Source organism: Macaca nemestrina, chromosome 7, assembly GCF_043159975.1.
Source record: "Macaca nemestrina isolate mMacNem1 chromosome 7, mMacNem.hap1, whole genome shotgun sequence".
Taxonomy (NCBI): domain Eukaryota; kingdom Metazoa; phylum Chordata; class Mammalia; order Primates; family Cercopithecidae; genus Macaca; species Macaca nemestrina.
In genome coordinates, this window is record NC_092131.1 from 107,503,699 (window position 1) to 107,518,379 (window position 14,681).

A 14,681-nucleotide genomic window follows, 5' to 3' on the forward strand; every position below is an offset into this window, starting at 1 on the left:
TATATATATAAAAAACATAAAACTATAGAGAATATGACCTCAACTATTTAAATATATGTGTCACGGTTGTATATTTTACTAGCAAAGAAAAATACATACTGGTAGAAAGTGGCCATCATGTCAACTGTCAATAGTGGTTATATTAGGTAGAGAAATTATGGGAGACTTTAATTTGTTTCTTTTTTCTTTTCTGAACTTTACGAATTTTCTCAACAATGGTTGCTTATGAGTTTTATAATAAAAAAAGTTTAAAAATTTTTCCAACATGGAAAGTTATATTTCTTTATGTACTAAAAACGAAAACAAAACTTCCTATTTGAATACCTTTGACTTTTACTGCAGACTTACAGACCCTTGAAAGAAAAGGCAATTCCCTCCCACTAGTTCTGGTGTCATTCTCCCATCTCTGCCTTCACTTCCACCTTGGTCTTTTTCTACTTCCCACCTTGGCTAGTGGTCTCTACCCAAAATGCTTGCTTGGCTTAATGGTTAGAATTCAGGGAAAAAGAGATCCTGAATTCCTAATCTAAACTAAGGTTATACATGTGGGAAATAATAAAGAGAATCCAGGTAGTAAGTAAAATTTGAAGGACTTAAAATACCCAGACTTTAATTCCTCTAAGACTATAGTCATTACCCATGTTTTTTTTTTTTAATCATATTATCTCTTAACATTTAATTTCTAAATATGATGTTTATGAGGAAAAGAGAAAATAACTTGGCTTCTTTCCTCACCGAATTGTTGTTCTTAGTATCTTCTAGACATTCCAGAAATGATGTCAGATTTGGCTCAACAGAGTCCACAAATCATATTGGTGAAGAAGATGAATAGGATTCCTGTTTAGCACAGAGACACCTGTGTTAAACGTTTACATACAGACTAACCCAAATATGCAATTAAGCCACACCACTAAGTGGCAAGATGACCATGGATTTAAACAAAATGTATCAGGGGGAAAAGGCAACACATTAAAACCCATATGAGGCACCGGACTTCTAAGACAGCCATTCTCCTTGCATAGCACTGTCTGCTGCTACAGATCATAGAAGTCAACAATTTTCTTCAACACTGGTAGGCAGCTTCTAAATGGGCCCGATCACGCTCACCTCCTGCCATTCACACCTTTGTAAAATTCCCACCCCTGGACCTTGTGACTCACTTCTACCAAGGAGTATAAAGCAAAAGTAATAACATCACTTCTGAGGTGAGGCTACAAGGAGACTATGATGCCTGGCTTGGTCACCCTTCTCCTGCTCTCTCCATTGCTCCCTCTGATGGAAGCCAGTTGCCATGTGATGAGGTGCCCTATGGAGAGGCCCACATGGCAAGGTATTGTAAAAGGCCTCTGACCGATAGCCATCTAGATATGGAGGCCCAGTCCAACAGCCTCTGAGATGAATCCTGCCAACGTGAGCTTGGAGATGGATTATCTCCCTATCCTGCCTTGGGATGATCACAGCCGCCACCAACACCACTGCCTGGTGAGAGGCCAAGCCAGTGAACCCAAGGTAAACAGGACAGAATCCTGACCCACAGAAACAGATAATGTGTGTTGTTTTAAGCTGCTAAATTCATTACACAGCAATAGATAACTAATTCAAACACCATAAAATTCTAACATTTTATTCTATCACACGAACCAAGTAATACCAATAAATGCCATTACTATACATGTATTTTTGGGACATAATTACATGTGATTTTTTTGGATTTATTTTTATTGACAAGGTTTATAAGAACAAATTAAATATTTAAAATCAAAGGCCAATTATTAGGTCTCATTTAGTTGCTTATTTTGTTCACTTCTATTTACCTTTCCCTAGTGTCTGAGTAACTATCAAGAAACAAGTGAAATCTGTGAAAATACCTGTTAACATTCAACATATATTTTTATATATTTCTGTTCTATGATGCAAACATAGTTTTCAACACTTAATTGGTACATCAAATGTGTCATTCTGTCATAAGCAGCATGTTTTAAAATTCAGATTTAATAAACTGATTTAAGACAGTAAATTTGAAAGACAAAATCAGTCTCATTCGGGAGTGGTCTATTATGTTGATCATCTAGAATCAACACTGATTAGCCAAACTTTAAAAGCCAAGAGCCCCAATTCCAGAGAAACATTAAATTTCTTTAATGTAAAAGTATATTATTTTTGAGACACACCTTGTCAGAGATATCCACAATTGCCTGCACATTATATTCTGGCATTATAATCTGGTACTTTAATCATAATCATGAAGGTGGCTAGGTTTCCAGTAAATATCAGCATTTTATATAGGCAAGTCCTTAATAGAAAATGTACCTACAGACACTTTTACAGAGTTAATACTAAAATTACAAATTGATGACACTATCGAAGCAAAGCAGGATAACTGTCTGTTCCTTCAGTGTTCTATCACTGAATTGACTTTCACTGCTCCATCATACTGTCTGGCTGAACACTGACATTCCATAGTCTACAACTGTAAAGATACCTACCTATGTGAGTTTAAAAAGTGATCTGCACAAAAGAAATAAAAAAACTTTATATACAACAAATTGTTTTTTAAAAATACAAAAATAACAACTGTCACTCTTGTCATGCTGAGAATCTGACATATATACACATGCAGGAGAAAAGTTCCAATTCAGTCAACTGGACAACTGTAGCTTGTATATTTTTAATATGATGGACACTCTGCTGCTGAATTTTCATACTGCCAGAGATGTGTATTCAAAATATTTCATATACTAAATACTGCAATCTCTGTGTGTATAAATCCCAGTCATAATAGTTTTTGTTCTACTTGATTAAAAGTATGCCTTAAGCTAGCTAATATTAAGTGCACTAAAAACCACAACAGTTCAAGAATCTATGACGTTATATAAAGAAACCCAAAATGTACAAAATACAACTATAAAAGCAAGGAACAATTAATACCATGCAAGATTTTAAACTAAAAGTGGCATAGAAATGCAATTTAAAATAGCAAACTCAAATTCACATAACACTCAAGATAAAAAGGTCAGCAGTAAGTTCTAACGTTGCTTAACAAGGATTTAGAAAAGGAAATACATTCTCTTTGCTGGTATAATGGTATAAATCAGATCTTCAAATCTATGGGAATGAGTCATCTTCTCTGTCCTCTATCTCAAGAAATTAGCTCTTTTACAGTTGTTTTTATGAAATCTTTTCTTTCAGTTTAATCATTAATAGGATAATTTTCATAGACCTTTTTGCAAACCTGTTTCATTGTGACTTGGCTTCCAAGTTAGCACTGGCCAGTAATTTCTTTATTGTGTCCTTTAATTCTTCATCTGTAGGGGGTTTCTTCAACTTTTCAATTAAAGGTTCATCATCTGAACTCTCCTCAGACTCACTTTCTTTTTTGCAACTGTTTTGATTCTTCTTGATGGTGCTGCTATCTGCTTTCTTAACATTGGCACTTTTCACGGATTTTTTACTTTTGGAAGTAGTTTTCTGTTTAGGTTTTTCTCTTTTGGCTGTCTTTTTTTGGTGGCTCCCCTTCACTTTTCTTATCTTCCTCATCTGAAGACACTTCCTTGTTTTTCTTTTCATCTTCATCACTACTAGATTCATCTGACAGAATTCCAGGACATTTGGTTAGCTTAGCCTTCCTTGCCATTCCAGAACTGTTCCGTTCCTTTTTATTGCCTTTGCTAGAAGTCGTTTAAGATTTTGGCAATGGTTTGCCAGAAGGCTTTGGATGCATTAAGAAATTCAAGATCCTCTTCACTAGTTCACTATTTACACCTGATCTTTCCAAATCAAGAACCTCACAGATGCTCTGTAACACGGCATTTCTAAATTTTTTCAACATTTCTTCCTTCGTATTATATTGGACACTTCCTTTTTCAAACGGAAAGCCACAGAACTGACCCACATTCTTGTTTAATGAGGACACAGTGCCTGGCCTGTTGTAAAGCAGTTTGTGTAGATTTCTAAGTTCATCGGTTTTCTTCTTACTTAGAAAAAAATGTATCCTCTCAATTTCACAAAGTTCCTGCCCCTTTCCTTGTGCAATTGTAAATGGCTCTCTCTGTAAGGAAGGGACTTGTATTGTCAACCTCTCTACTTTTTTCTTCTCCCTCTTGCCTTCCACGATGCGACTCTATTCTTTTTCCTCCTCCCCGTCGTCGTCGTCGTCGTCCTCGTCCTCTTCCTTCTCACTCTTCTCTCTGGGATTGGGCATTTCGGGTTCTTTCTCAGTCGCGGGCTGGGCGGGGTTTCCCTCTCCCTCTGCAGCAGGGGCCGAGGCGGACATGATGTGAACCGCGGATCCCGGTTGATACTGTATAATCAAATGTTTCAACATATAGAAGATCTCGGTGAACCATTATTTTCAAAGTGACCAAGGCATGATGTTATCATATCATGCAAGGGTAAAAGATCCAAAGTTCAAGAAAAAATCAAGTTTTGATGGAGTATCAAAAAAGAAGCCAAGGCAACATGGGAAAACCCTGTCTCTACAAAAAAATACAAAAAATTAGCTAGGTGTGGTAGTACACACCTGTAGTCTCAACTACTCTGGAGGCTGAGGTGGGAGGTTCACCCGAGTCCCTAGAGACTGAGGTTCCAGTAAGCCGTGATCATACCACTGCATTCCAGCCTAGGCAACGGAGCAAGACCCCATCTCATAAAAAAGAAAAAAAAGAAAGAAATATCCACAATGATCTAAAATGGCCATCTGTATGAGATTGGCCTTTCTTCACATTTTTTCAAGCAAATATCACACAATAAATGGAATGCAGATGCAAATGACAAATCAAACATCAAAGAAATTTGCAAAAGATTTTAGATTGTACTAATTTGGGTTTAGAAATTTTCTTTTCATAAAAGTATTTATAACAATATTTGGTGAGCTGTTAAAGAATATTTTAAATATTTCTGATTTAATTTCTAGTGATAAATACCAATAGATATAACCTACATGCACAAAAGCTCCTTGGGCCATCAATACATTTTTACGAGTGTGAAGGAATCCTGACCCCAAAACTTTGAGAACTGCTACCTTGGGCCAGTTTTGCTACCTCTCTCCCATCTTTCCACATCCCTCTCTTGACACAAAACCTGACCAAAGGAGTCTACTAGCCCACCCCATTTCCAGTGATTAGCTGTCAGGTGGGCTAAGCCAAGCAAATCTGGGTTTTCTCTGAGACTAGTCCTCTCTTTCTGGGAGATATGGAACCACAGGGACAAGATTGGCAACTGAGGGGTGGTCAGAATTCATCTTGCCTAAATGAGAAGAGGTTAGGCAAGTTTCTAGAATGCCAGACTGCTTTCTAGAAAGTCAAAGATAACTATACTTTCTGCCATGACTGTGAGAATGCCCATTTCATTGCACACTTTCTAACATTTTTACCAATCTGATATATAACAGCTGGTACCTAGAAGAAAAAAAGGCCGGGTGGGGTGGTTCATTCCTGAATCCCAGCACTTTGGGAGGCCAAGGTGAGTGGATCACCTGAGGTCAGGAGTTCCAGACCAGCCTGGCCAACATGGTGAAACCTCATCTATTCTAAAATTACAAAAATTATCTGGGCATGGTGGCAGGCACCTGTAATCCCAGTTACTCAGGAGGCTGAGGCAGGAGAATCACTTGAACCTGGGAGGTGCAGGTTGTAGTGAGTCAAGATCATGCCTTTGCACTCCAGCCTGGGTGACAAGAGTGAGACTTCATCTCAAAAAACATTTTTTCCATACAATATAATTTGTTCCATCTCTAGAAAATGAATCAGCAATGAGAAATGAAAGCCACCTCTTGGAAGGTTTCAAGGATTTAGCTCTACCTATTGATGTCCAAAGCATTAGTTAAGGTAGAAAACACACACACACACACACACACACACACACACACACACTCACTCACTTACTTACCCCTATGTATTCAGTACCAGGAAACATGAATGACTAGATGGTATAGTCATCCAACACAACCACAGAATAACTGAAGGCACTATGTAGAGGAGTAACTTCTGACATGGATCTACAATATTGTTGAGTGAAAAAGCAGATTACAAAAACAAAATCTGATTTTGTAAGGGAGAGGGAACACATACAAGCACAGGAGAAAAGAGATGAGCAGAGGACTGGAAAGATACAAAATTCTCATGGTGGTACCTTCTGAGTGGTAGAATTATCGGTATGATTTTTCTAGTTTTGCCTACAAATTTTCTAAACTTCTTAAAATAAGTTTTTGTTATGCATATTATAAAACATCCATCACCCCAGGAAACTTCACCTTGAGCACAAACTCTACAATATGTTCAATGTTTGTTCAGTTTAATATTTAAGAGATGATCTTTTTGGAAAGAGATCTAAAATGATGACCTATATTTGAACCTATGCATTAATATTTTTCAAGAATATGCTTTACATTTTGTAATTTTGATAAGGTTAAGCTTTATAACCATCTTGAAAAGATAAGTGTTCTATTTGTCTTTAAAATATGACGTACAATATGCCAGTTTTTAAACAGTAAATGATGTTCAAAAATCACAATATAAATTCAGGCAGTGTTCCTTACATGGAGTGTTTAAGTTATTCTAACACTTCTTTTTCACCGGTTATGAAAACACAGAACAATTACTTAAGCATCTAAGTATTCAGGTCTTTTGTTTCTCCTCCATTCTATTAGTTTTATAGTAATTGTAAGGCCTGTGAGGATGAAGTTGTCTGTGACAGCTACCACAAAGCTTACTATAAGCAGACAAATTTCAAACAGGTTTATCACCACTACCATCCCCACCATACAACTGTCTCAATCAAGGGCAACACAATTCAAGGTTAGCAAGGCAAACTCTTTACCTGTCACTGCTTAAGAAAGGATTTTTTGGTCTTATTTAGAAATAACTTTCTGTATCTATTTTTCTCCACAAATCCACTGAGACCAACGTGTGGCTCTATCTCAAGCACCAACAAGCAAAACTGCCTGCCAGTATGTTCAGTCTCTGTATCTTTCTAAATGTAGCGCATGGCTATCTTTTGATATCATAATTTTTTGAAAACTGATGCAGAAACTTCTTCTTGAAAGTTCAGCCGGGTGCAGTAGCTCACGTCTGTAATCCCAGCACTTTGGGAAGCTGAGGCAGGCAGATCACGAAGTCAGGAGTTCAAGACCAGCCTGGACAACATGGTGAAACCTGTCTCTACTAATACTACAAAAATTAGCCAGGTGCGGTAGGAGGTGCCTGTAATCCCAGCTACTCAGGAGGCTGAGGCAGGAAAATCACTTGAGCCTGGCTGGCAGAGGTTCCAGTGAGTGAGGATCGTACCACTGCACTCCAGCCTGACTGATAGAGTGACACTCTGTCCCCACAAAAAAAAAATTTCAGATATACAGCAGTTGTAATTCTTCTGAAGGCTGGTTATGGGACACATTACTTTCATATTTTGCCGTTCAATAAATATGGGGTGGAGAATAAAGTAAATTGACAGAATTATCATATAAAATAAAATTCTAAGTCCTCTGAAAACAAAAGAAACTTAAAACACACACACACACACACACACACAAACAGTTTTCCCTGCTAATCATTTTACAACCACGTAGATAACCCAGAGCCCACAAAAGCAGAATAAAAATTCTAACACTTGGTAAAATGAAAATGCACATATATCCCTGTCATCTAAAAAAATGCTTAAGGATTCAAAGACAGACAGCAATTACAGCTACTGAGAACATCATTGTAAGCAAACTGAGGCAGAGAAAGGAAAGGTGCTGATGAGGATTTGAACCACCTAAGCTGCAGAAACCCACTGGGGGTTTCCTAGGTTCGGAGCTGGCATTATCTTTCAGAACGATCTTCTAGAAGAGATCACATAACACTGTTACAAAGGATCTGGAGAAAGGGACCCTGGCTTCATGACTCCGACTCTCCAGTCATGATTTACATTTTCACTTCTTACACTCTCTTTCATATGAAGTCAATTTACAGACTTTCATGAAGCCCTTAGAGACTTTTTGTACTATCCACGACAAGTTCTTGATGTTATCTCTGCACTTTTGACAAATTCTTAGCAGTTAACTTACAAGGCAGTTAAGATTTTTGTTCCAGCACAACATATCTAGGATAGGGTCAGACATTCAACAAAACAAATATTTCCCAAGCATTTACTGAGTGGGAGATAAAAAGCACAAAGCATAATTATAAAACATTCTCCCCTGCCACCATAAACATTTTTTTAAAACCTTACAGAACACAGCATAACATGACCAAAGCAAAAATAGTAAGGAGGAAAGAGGGGAGGAAGGGGAAATATCAGCATGAACTAAATATGACCCAGAAGAGCCTTGATGGTCAGACATGCAAAGCCAAATTGGGTAGCGTTAGTGGGTGGCTGTCAGGGACACATTCTACAGGGGAAAAATAGCTGATACAGAAGCCTGAAAGGAAAGGCAGGCAGAGCGTCTGTACAGGACTCTTACCTGCAGCATCCACGGTACAATGCGCCTTTCCAGAACACAGCAGCGGCCAGCCCGGCCCTGGGGAGAGGGATGCTCAAACAGCACCAGAGGCTGCATTCCAACTTTTCCTCCCTCAACGAGTCCGTTTTCATTGTTAGTTTCTCCTTAAACACAAACTTAAAAACGATTGGCTGAACATGCAGGAACAAGGAAAACCTGACTGAAGAATGAGGCCTTTACACTTAAGGGCCTTGGGTCCGCGTGAGGTTGCTCAGGTCTGTAATCACACAACTTTGGGAGGCAGAGGTGGGTCATTTGAGGTCAGGAGTTCGAGACCAGCCTGGCCAACATGGTGAAACCCCATCTCTACTAAACAACACAAAAGTTAGCCACGCATGGCGGCGGGCGCCTGTAATCCCAGCTACTCGGGAGGCTGAGGCAGGAGAATCACTTGAACCCATGGATTGTCAAGAGAAGGAGGCTGCAGTAAGCCGAGATCGCCCCACTGCACTGCAGCCTGGACGACAGAGTGAGACTCCATCTCAACAAGCGCCTGCCATCATGCCCAGCTAACTTTTGTATTTTTTGTATTTTTAGTAGAGACAGAGGTTTTACCATGTTGGCCAGGCTGGTCTAGAACTCCTGACCTCAGGTGATCCACCCCCCTCAGCCTCCCAAAGTGCTAGGATTACAGGAAAGAGCCACTGCGCCCTGTCAAAAACAGAAAATCTTAAAGGCCTTTCCCTTTTCCCCGCCTGGGCTCAAACATCAGCTGGAGCCGCCCTGCCACGCCCCCTCGCGGTTCTGGAGAGCAGGCCGGCTGACTGAGCGCGATCATGGTCCCCGAAAGGGCTGCGGGCGACGCGGGCGACGCGGGCTCCCAGCTCGGGGCTCGGGGACGAGGGCGAGAGGTGCCAGCAGCCCCCAAGCCAGCCCCCCGCAAGGAGAAAGAGAGACGCGCCCTCCGCCTCCTCCCACCCAAGCCTCCGGCAGTCCTGGCTATCGGGGCGGGCTAGTCACAGGAGTAAGGGGCACGTTGGCCCCGCCCGGGGAACCGGGGCCTCTCCGGGGCAGGCTCCCCTTTGTCCAGGTACTTCCGGAGCCTCCTCTCCACCCTCGCCCTGCCCCTTGGGGCCGCCGCTGGGCGCTGACACGGACACGGACACACAGATGCGGACATCTTACCCTCATCTCCGGCGGCAGGGGCGCGGAAAGTGAGCCGGTGAGGAGCCGCTGTTATGGCCGCGACCACCTGGTGGGGCCGCTCCGCTGCGCTCTGGCGGCTCCGCCTCTTCCCGCTGCCTTGACTCTAGTCGGAGCACGGCAGGGAAACCGCAAGGGACACCGAGGCCTCTGCAGGGAGCTGTGGGGCGGCCCCTGGGCGGCTGCTCCCCTGGTAACCGACTCCACCGACCGGAGGCGGGGCTCCTGTGAAGAGGCAGCTTAAAAGGGCAACAGCACCACCGCCCCCGCTGCGGCCTGGGAAGGGGCTGCCTCCACCCCGTCCCCCTCCCTCTCATCCCTCACCCCTCACCCCTCACCCCTCACCCCTCACCCCCCACCCGTCACTCCCGCGCGCCCAGTGAGCACCCATTTCGGCGGGTGCAGGAGTCCAGAGCATGGGCGCGCTTCCGGCTGCCCTCTCCTTGCCTTGACCCAACACTACTGGACCCATCTTGTCCGTTCCTCACACTGGCAGACTGGAGGCTCCGGGCGGCACAACCGCCAATGTGTGTGTGTTTTGGCGGGGAGGCACAAAACCACCAACTCGTGTGTGTGTGTGTGTGTGTGTGTGTGTGTGTCCGTGTGTGTGTGTGTCCGTGTGTTTGTGTGTGTGTCTCCCAAGGGAACAGCACTGCTGAGTTCAGGCTGAGTATTAGCTCGTAGACTGTCAGCAAAATACAGTCACAAGAAGGCTATGTGCTGTTTTGTCTTTTGCAGTGACATCATGTTTGCAGTGACATCATGTGGCTCATGTTTTATGTTTTTCAGAGTTCATTAGTTTCTGTTTGTTCTCAGTTAATATCCAGCTCAATAGATTGTGTAAGTAGAATACCCCCTGAAAGTCACCTACATAAAATATAGTGAAAAATTTGTCACCCACTTAAACTATAGTTGAAAACATGTACTCATTAGTTTTGTGTAGCCGACACTGGATACTGGGTAAGGGCACAGGATCCCAGGGCTAGACTGCCTGGGTTCAAGTTCCGATTGAGCCACTTGCTGGCTTTGAAATGCTTGACAGCTTTAAGCCTCAGTTTCTTTTCCTTTTTTTTTTTTTAACTTAATCCCAAATGTGATAGTAAGTCTCAGTTTCTTGATCTGAAAAACAGAAATTATTCAATGAGAGTCTGTATGAAAATTTAAAGGTTTTAAAGCCCCTATCTGGCTCAGGAAAGTCCTCAGCTTTAGCTGTTAAAGTTTTAAAAGCCACTTTAAAGTTTTTAAAGCCACTGCCTGGCTCAGGAAAGCCCTCAGCTTTAGCCATTGATAGCTATGATTATTATTGTGCTGGGTACACATGCATTAATGAGGCAGGAAAATGCTCAAGGATAACAACCGATACCCAGGTTATCTCATCCGACTGAGACAGATACATATACATGCATGCTCATGTTTTAGCTCAGAGCCATTTGTCTAAAAGGCTGTTGAATTCAGAGGCCCAGGAAGTATCAACTTTACTTTGTACTGGAGCCATCAGTTTTGTTAATCAATGAAATTGACATAATGCTCTTTTTTTCTTTTTAGCACCAGCCATGTGCCTAGAGTTAACTGTGTCAAGAAAAGCATGCTTCAAGTGGCTGGAGTGAGCAGTTCAACCTGTGGAGGAATGAGAAATGATAGTGTTGAGACAAGAAACACAAAACCCAGGGTAAGGTAGGAATCACTGAAAGTCAGGCAAAGGAACTGGCATCCAGTGATGCGTCAGGCTTTGCCAGCCTCTGGCCCTACAGATGGCTCTTTGGAGAGGAAAAAATTAAATCAGACCTGAGGGCACAGATCCTGAGGGAATGCCGGCAGCTCTGGGCTATCTGTGAGAGTCCAGATTTGCTGCTTCATCCTGGGGCTTTAGGCAAGTCCCTTTTCCTCCCAGAGCTCCAGTATCTCTTCTATCAAATGATGATGTTCTGCCTTTCTCCTAGGATGGCTGTGGAGATCCAGGGAGGCAGTGGCCATAGGGATGCTATGTTAACTGCAGATGCAGCCATAGGAGCACTTTGCTAACTGCCAACGTGAGTTCAGACTCTTCAGGCTATTTGGCACCCAGGTCTATGGTGAGGTGTGACATGTGGGATGTAAGGTTTGATGCCTGCTCCGACTCCAGCCTTGCTAACACACGCTAAACATTTGACAAATCATGATCTTACCTTGGGGAAAAGGGCAGTCTGGGAGAGCTTCTTCAAGGCAGGCTGGCTTCAATGCAGTCCGGGGCATGACTGAGATAGGCTTATGTGGTGAGGAATTGGAGGATAACTGGGTAAAAAGCTGCCATGGGCAGAGGTGTAGTGTGGGTCGCATCGAGGATAGCCCCTGGCCAAAGCAGGGAACAGAGACAGAATGAGGAAGAGCTCTGTGGGGAAGGTGGGGCATAGGGTGGAGAACCTTCAAAGTCTGAAGAGTGTGACTTGTTGGGGTTCAATGCTGTAGGCAGTAGGGAGCCATGGAAGGCTCTTAGGTGGAGAAATGACAGCTGGACATTGGTGAGCAAGCCCTGTCTCCATGAGCAGCGTGGGTGGTCCTCTGAGCACACCAGGCACGAGTGTGCAGGGAGCTGGTGGAAATGCCTCTGTGTGCGGGCGAGCATCTGTGTTGTGACTCTGCCCACGCATGTGCTTCAGTGTGCCGAGTGGCTGCATGTCCCAGATCCATGCGGCACCTGCCAGCCGGTGAGGGTGCTGGGCACCTGCAGGTGGCAGAGAAGGCAGCGTATGCGTGTTTTTTGTGGGCATGTGTGTTAGTGTGTGCATGCAGGCCGTGGGGCCTCGCATCATGTGTGTGCACACTCCGGCGTGTGTGTGTGTGTCCCCCACCCTCAGGCCTGCCCCACCATGCATGTGACCTGCCATGTGATTTGATGCTGTCTTTCAGAATCACTATCGGTGTTCCCTGAGGAGCGTCAGCCTTGGTAGGTACATGCTTTCCTGCCTGCTGCATGAAAGGTCTGCCTGCCCCGCTGCCCCAGCTCCACACAGGGGGCACACCTGGGGACTCAGAGCCAGGCTCCCTGCCCCTCCCTTCTGGAGCTGCAGACTTGCTCTTTGCTCTTTCTGTCTTTGTGCTGCTGGCTGTCTCACTTCTCTCCCTGCGAGCCATGGGACTCAGTGTCACTGCTCCAGGTCTCCATGGCTGAGCCTGGGGTCTCTTAGAACAGGCTCCTTGCCCAAACTGGCAGATGTGGAGCCATCAGAGAGGACACAGAGCTCGTGGTTTATGGTGTAGGGGCTGGGAGCTTGGAGGGGGTTGTGTGTGGGGCTGGAATCTGAGGCGGTCAGAGGCCAAGGCACATCATCCTGGGCACGCTGTCCCTGTCATGCAGTCTGGGTCATGCTGCCATGGCAGGTATCCAGCTCCCAGGCTGGGAGTGCTGAGAGCCAAATCCACTGCAGATTAAGGATGATAGTTAGGGTCCCACATCCTCCAACTGTCAGCAATCCAGTGGTGATCGAGGATAAAAGCCTGAGAGTCCCATACACACGGTCATCCCACAACACACTTCACAGACCGGGCAAGGACACACAGCCCCCTTTCCTCCCTCCCAGGTACCATCATAGCTGCTCGTGTGGACTGAAGGCAGGGTCCCTGGCCCCCGCTGAAGCACTACCGCTGACCAGCAGGCTCACTCACCTTGGCCTGTTGCTCCTAGGGGTCTCCTGTGCTATTCAGCCAAGGAGACCACAGTGCCTCCTGGCCCAGCCAAATCCTGCCTAGCGAGCCCACCTGCCTGTCCTGCCATGGACTCTCCCTCTTCTGCTTTTCCCATCATAAAGGGCCCAGCCTCACCTATGCAACCTGCAGCCCCCTGCCTACCAGTTGAGGCTCCCCTGTTAGACTTATGAGTCTATGTCTGTGGCATCGGGCTACCTGTCCTCCTTGCCTTCCCCAGGGTCCCTCAGAGGACCCTGAGCTTTCTGCCCACCCAGAGGGGCCTCTGGTGCTCACTCCAGCCAGCCATCCCCTTATAGCTTCACTATTTTGTTTCAAGCAGTGTTCCTTCTCTATCAGGCCTGGTGGCTGTTGGGTGGGGCTCCCCAAGCAAGAGGTGGCCCTGGGCCAGTGGGTTGGAAGACGGTGACCAGAGAAGAGGGAAGTCCTAGGGGGCTGGCATTGGTCTGAACTGTGGGTGGACTGCCTGGGTGCTATGAGAGAGGTCAGCGTGTGTGGGGTGGGGAGGGCCGCCGCAGCCCCCGGGCACTTCCTATGAAGCTCTGGCTTCTCCCTCCATCTTCCTCCCCTTTCCCTTCCAGCCTCTCTTTTCCAGGAACCTTGCCATGCCCACACTTACACTCTCCCCTTCCCGGCCCTCTCGCAGCTGCTACGGTGCACCCATGCTCTGTACTTGCCTCACCAGCTCTGGCTTTTCTCTAACCTGTTTTCTCTCTGCGTTCTCTCCAATGCCAGCTGATTGGGTCAGGCAAGTCCATCCCGTCCTGAGAGCTCCAGGTCCCACTTTGACCTCTGAAGTGATGAACAGATCCTCCTCTTCTCAGAGACCTCCTCTCCAAGCCTGCCTGGGTGGGTGTCCTGTGACTTGACAGTGGCTCCCGCAGCCCCAGAGCCAGCCCCCTTCATCTGTGACTTAGTCTGTTGTAGTGGTGAGCTGCCACATCCAGCTGTGACCGTTGCTGAAAACTTGTGCCCCCTCTGTGGTATGCCCCTGCCCTGTTCTATAAATAGCTATAAATACACACACACACACACACACACACGCACACACACACACACACACACACACGTGGCCGACTGCCTCACCTCTAGCACTGGGAATCAGTCCTCGTGCTGTCCTTGCGGAGACTTGTGGCCCAACAAGAGGAAGCTGTCTCCTGACATTGCTCCTCGAAAGGGCACCACCTCCAGGGAGCCTCCCTGTCATGCCCAGCCTGTGGACAACCAGTCCCCGCCATCCTTCCCGCCTTCTGGGCAAGCATGGGGGTGCTGTGCGGGCAGCTGTGTGGACTGACAGTCTTCCAGTCCTACTGTCCCTCGGCTGAGACTCCAACTCATTTCTGGATGACAGAGAATGTGTCCTCTGCTGGCTGTGTTTTCT

The 14,681-nt window shown here is 45.2% G+C and overlaps 1 protein-coding gene and 1 pseudogene across 5 annotated transcripts in view; one reads left to right on the plus strand and one right to left on the minus strand.

Moving 5' to 3' along the window:
- LOC139364055 (protein DEK-like) overlaps positions 1 to 9,904 on the minus strand; it is a 38,773-nt pseudogene extending 28,869 nt beyond the window's left edge.
- LOC105464724 (golgin subfamily A member 6-like protein 4) overlaps positions 1 to 14,681 on the plus strand; it is a 173,607-nt gene that overhangs the window by 103,100 nt on the left and 55,826 nt on the right. The gene's annotated exons all lie outside the window — the stretch shown is intronic.